Raw genomic sequence first — 6000 nt, 5'->3', positions numbered from 1 at the left:
AGACAGGGAGGATTGCAGGTCACAGCACCATCCAACCTGACAGCACGTGCGCGTGCACAATCACACGCACATACGGAAGAATTGCAAATAGACTTGGGTCTGTCAGAATAGAACTGTGCACCTCCGACTGAACCATTTTTTTCAGGGGATGGGATAATTTATTGCACACTCAGTAACTTGCAATGTTTTCTAATGCTTAAACATTGTACGAGAAAGAATTGAAAAGTCTGAAAAAAGGCTCAATAGTGGTCAGAATATTGCAGGAACAACATCGCTTACTATCGGCAAAACTGCTCTGTGCTTCCAAATATACTGTTTGGAAAACCAAAAAACTGTTCAACGTTCGAGATTCACATCATTTGGTGTCTTCTCGAAGAAAAAACTGCCACTCATGCAATCGTGTGGGGTCGCCAGCAGAGTGTACTGTCGTATGATTATATTAAAAAATGGACAGACAGAGAGACAGGTGGGAGACTTTGATTCCAATTTTAATGGAATTACTCGGAAAACAAGATTGCAGAGATGTAGACAGAAGTACACACAAGCAGAGACACTGACAGGAATACACAGAACACATGCACAAAGAGATACACACAATTATGGGCGCAGACACACAAACACATCAACCCCCCCCACCCCCATTACGCACCCCCAAACAAACAGGGTATATGTATGTATATATAAATAGAGATAGAATATGTTTTTTTTTCTCTCTCTCTCTATTATATATATATATATAATTCCAATAGGCAGAGAATTAATTTAGTTCAGTTGGCTGAATTGTTTTTTTAAGAGCAGAATGACGCCAACAGTATGGGATCAATTCCCATTTCCGTTTTGAGTTCCACATGAAGGACCCTCCTTCGCCTCCGTTTCCCTCACCTGCAGTCTGGTGGCCCTCAGGTTAAATCACCATCAGTTGTTTCTTGCTAATAAAAGAGCAGACCCTATGATCTGGTAAGACTAAGAGTACACAACAATTAATAGGCAATCAATGATCAGTCGGAGAAGGCAGGTGAATAACTTGGAGAAACATTTCAGCAATGATGAATCGAATCGTCTAATTCTGCTCCAGTTTCTCATTCACATACGAACTTATGGTGTACAGAATTGTCTTTCTGCGAATTAAGTGGAGGCTAAATTTGGAAATTTTTGAGTGAAGAGCATTAATGGGAGTGTGGTCGGGTTTAAGGGGCTGAATGGTCTATATCTGTTCCTAATTGTTGTGTTTCAAAAGGGCAGTGTATGGTTTGAAGGGAACAATCTTTGAGAATAAGGCATTCCCATTTCAGACTGGGATAGAGATACTGCTTTCTCTTTAGGATTGTGCAATCTGTGGTGTTCTCATTTTCAATATGCTGTGAGGACTGGGTGACCTTGTTTTTCGAACCCCTATACTGTTCGAAAATATTCAAGGTTGGATTCCAGAGGGCTTTGATGAACAAGAAGACAAGCACAAATAGGATGTTCAGCCACATTCACATCAACAAAGAGCATTCTGCATGATGCAACAGGCTCGACGGACTGAAGGGATAACTGCTTCTCCTAACCCATGTGCACTTATCATGGCTGTTGAAGTGGTAGGTGAAGGTCCCTTCATCCATTCTACCCTCGACGGATTTACACAGGAATAGATTGAAATAATTCAGCCCTCTAATTGTATTACACAGTATCGTGGGGCGGGCGGGGGGGGGGAACCAAAGTGTCTACTCAGCTGCCCTGCAACAGGTGAGCCCTGGTGTACTCTAAGGAAAGAAATATTCACGATAAATGTTTATTTTCGTGATGTGAAGTGGTGACGTAGTGGAGTGCCTCAGGAATCAGTGTGAGGCTATCAACTATTTATAATTTATACCAATGAGGTAGATGAGGGGATTTATTGGATTAGAGCTCAATTAGTTCATTCACTAAGATAGTCATTTAATTGATATGGAGACTCTGCAATGGGCAAAAAAAGACAGGGGAGGTTACTGAGAAAATCTTCGGAAGCAAAGGTATAACGACGATTCGTGCTGTGACGGACGTACAAAATTATATTAAAATGCTTAAACGGAGGAAAAGAAAACGTAATATTCTGTGATACTCAGCAATTTGTATGTTGCAGTACAAGAATCACTTAAACTTAGTCAGGAGATTTAGGAAGTGATTAAGAAAGTATATGCAATGATACAGTTTCCTACAAAGGCAATCAAGAATAATCTTGGGGATGTTTTATTGCATTTGTATATAGTAATGCTTAGATTATATACTGATGCATTGTGTGTAGTTCTGAACCCCTATACTGTTCGAAAAATATGCAATTTATTTAGAAGTTTTTCAAAGATGTTGCACTTTACTCGTTACTAAAATGAAGGCCTGATGGATGCATAGAGTCATACAGCTCGTAAATAGTCCATTCGGTCCAGCTCATCTGCACAGACCAGATATTTCAATCTGATGTAATTCCATTTGCCGCATTCGGCACATAACCGTCTAAACCCTTCGGATTCATATATCCATCCAGATGCCTCATAAAGTTTGCAAAAGTATCCAACGCTACCACTTCCTCTGGCAGCTCTTTCCATATGCACACTACCCTCTGCATGAAAATCTTGCTCCTATCACCTTAATTTATGCCCTCGAGTTTATAGCCTCTGAAAATAACTTTAGCTGTTAACCGTATCTACATCCCTCGTGGCCCTACACAATTCTAGGGCAGTTCAGGTATGAAAGTGGAAGATATTCGTATTGAACCATCTAACCTGAGGAGAGTGCATCAGTGCATAGCCGAAGGATGAGAAAATGAAACTAAGGACTCAATTTTAAGAAAACAATACATTAATTTTATAACAGGTACTTTGAATACATGCATATATTGTGAATAAATTCATGCAGTCACATGTAAACATGTATATTCATTTTAAACTATGAATCACTCCTAAATTGAGAAGAGACCAATGGTGGAGTCATGCAGTCAGGGGAACTTTCAACGAGAATGTACATGGTTCAGGTTGATTTTCAATTAACAACAACATATGAGAGCCGAAATCCCATCAGACATCTTTTTCACTTATGTAGGATCCCTCTTGAGGATTCAATGGAATATCTCTACTGCCTGCAGCAAAGGAAATTCAGCTAAATCAGACTATTCCAGGAAGACACCCCAATGCTAGCAGCTTGTGTGAACAGAATAACTTCTTAGGTAGAATAACAACTGAGACAATCGCAATTTTCTTTTTGTCATGGAATTTATTATTATTTGGAGGAAACTCTTCTGACCTAATATTTTGCAGGATTGTGCACATTTCTGTGTCTCAGAAAAATAAATATTGATGTACATATTATTGATGTCCAAACAGTTTTGCTTTATCTATCCATCGTAGCTCGAGTAACTTTGTTTTAGAACTTATTTTTTAAAAAAATTAACAATCTGCATGACTTGCTAGTGACATTGAACCTGACCCAGTCTGAGACCGATATCAACTGCCACAAGACACATTTGTTCACATATCGAATTTGTTGGGATCTATGGATAATTGGGATTAGAAAAAGAAACAGTGACTCTCCAACTACAGTAGGAAGAGGAATCAGGAGAAATTCTCAAAAGGCCGTTTGATGGGAATTCTCTTCTCCACAAGTCTATGGTACCTGTGTGTGTACATTTATTCAAAGCTGTGCGTTAGTTAAATGTTTTTCGGTAAAGTGACTCGATGATATAATGAACCACAGATGGGAAAGTGAAGCCACAATTTGATCAGCCACAATATTTGTGACAGATGGAACATAGAACAACTCCTGCTCCTCAGTTCGACGTCACCTCATTTCAGTCAGCTCCTCAAAATTGCGAGACAGGAGCAGTTGAAGACCACTTTCTCCTTGTAACTGATGCACAGAAAAAAAAGCGGAAAAAATTCAGCCCCTGCTCACAGTAAAGCATGGTTTGATATGGATTGGAAAACGTTCTTGAGGGAAGAGCAGGTGTTACAGTGAAACATTCCCCTCATTTCGTTTCTTCTTGCAGAAGTTCCCCTGTCTCCATTTATTAGCCATGTTGTACACCCAGATTCACTATGAATACATGCCTGATGCCGCACCCAGACATTGCTCGTAAAATCGTTCGGTCTTTCTGAGTGCAAAATTTCTTAACAGGACTTCTGGGAAAATAAAAACAGTGAAACCACTAATAACAGAATGAAAGAACATGAGAAGCAGGTGTAGGTTACTCAGCACCTAAAGCCTAACTTTACCTTCAGTCAGACCATGGCTGATCTGCTTTCGGCCCCAACTCCTGAACTGCCTGACATGTCAAACATCTATCAATACCTATCTACCGAAATTCTTAGTGATCGATCTCCCCTAACTCTCTGGAGGGGAGATGACCGTCCGTCACTACTCTCTGTAAAAACGAAGCACTCACTGCACGTACACCGTGACATATTTACATGAATAAAATATGTGCACACAAGGGAAGAGTGTCAGGTTCTTATATCAAGCAAGAGGTAACTGAGATTAGTATCAAGAAACGTGAAGAAAATTGAACTTAATGGCAACCAGGAATCATCTCCCCACTGGTTGGAGTGATTTAGAGCACGAAGGAAATGTTTGAGGTTCGTGGACATCTACCAACTCAGTCATGGGACATTTCTGCAGGCGATCCTCAGGATAGATTACTCAACATAAACATCTTCAGCTGCTTCATCAATATGTTACGCCCATCATAAGATCAGAAGTGCGGATGGCCACTGAAGATTATACAATGTTTACAACAATGTGGCCCCCTCATCTCCTGAAGTGGTGTATGTTCACGTGCGGCAAGATTGGACAACATTCAGGCTTGTGCTGTTAAAGTGTGAATAAAATACATGTAATAGTACTGCTAGAAAGTGCATATTTGCCCAGAAAAATTAAGGAGATCATTGAGCACCTCAAGATTGAAGCTAATCAGCCTCCCAAAATATTAGATAAGAGGGAGAGCCCATTCTCTCCCTCCTGCTATTTAAACAGGAAGAGAAAGAAACTAGTCAAAATGTTGAGCTGTTAAACAGGAACAAGCTCTAGCCAAATCATGTCCTTAAGCTTCTTCAATTAGATCAGCAGGCTTCAGTCTTTCAAGACCCTCAAATGGGAGGATGATATTGTTGTGGTTCTGTTCGCCGAGCTGGGAATTTGTGTTGCAAACGTTTCGTCCCCTGTCTAGGTGGTATCCTCAGTGCTTGGGATCCTCCTGTGAAGCGCTTCTGTGATGCTTTGTCCGGCATTTATAGTGGTTTGAATCTGCAGCTTCCGGTTGTCAGTTCCAGCTGTCCACCGTCGTGGCCGGTATATTGGGTCCAGATCGATGTGTTTGTTGATAGAGTCTGTGGATGAGTGCCATGCCTCTAGGAATTCCCTGGCCGTTCTCTGTTTGGCTTGCCCTATATCAGTACCGTTGTCCCAGTCGAATTCATGTTGCTTGTCATCTGCACGTGTGGCTACTACGAATAGCCACACACGCAGATGACAAGCAACATGAATTTGACTGGGACAACACGACCATTATTGGGCAAGCCAAACAGAGAACAGCCAGGGAATTCCTAGAGGCATGGCACTCATCCACAGACTCTGTCAACAAACACATTGACCTGGACCCAATATACCGGCAACTACAACGGACAGCTGGAACTGACAACCGGAAGCTGCAGAGACAGGCCACTATAAATGCCAGAGGAAACATCACAGAAGCGCTTCACAGGAGGCTACCAAGCACTGAGGATGTCACCTAGACAGGGGACGAAACGTTTGCAAGACAAACTCCCAGCTCGGCGAACAGAACCACAACAACGAGCACCCGAGCTACAAATCTTCTCCCAAACTTTGAGGAGGATGATATCAACGCCCCAACATGACAAACCACGAAGCAAAGACTAGAGGGACAGACTGCTCCACGTTGTTCCTCCTGGCTCCAGTGTTAATGCTACACACGTGGTACTTTATAGTGGTTTGCTGATGGTGAGTTAGTGTTATGTGCAGAGTCTTCAAGTA

Source organism: Chiloscyllium punctatum, unplaced genomic scaffold, assembly GCF_047496795.1.
Source record: "Chiloscyllium punctatum isolate Juve2018m unplaced genomic scaffold, sChiPun1.3 scaffold_135, whole genome shotgun sequence".
Lineage (NCBI taxonomy): Eukaryota > Metazoa > Chordata > Chondrichthyes > Orectolobiformes > Hemiscylliidae > Chiloscyllium > Chiloscyllium punctatum.
The sequence above is the reverse complement of the archived record's forward strand: the minus strand, read 5'-3'. Positions refer to the sequence as shown.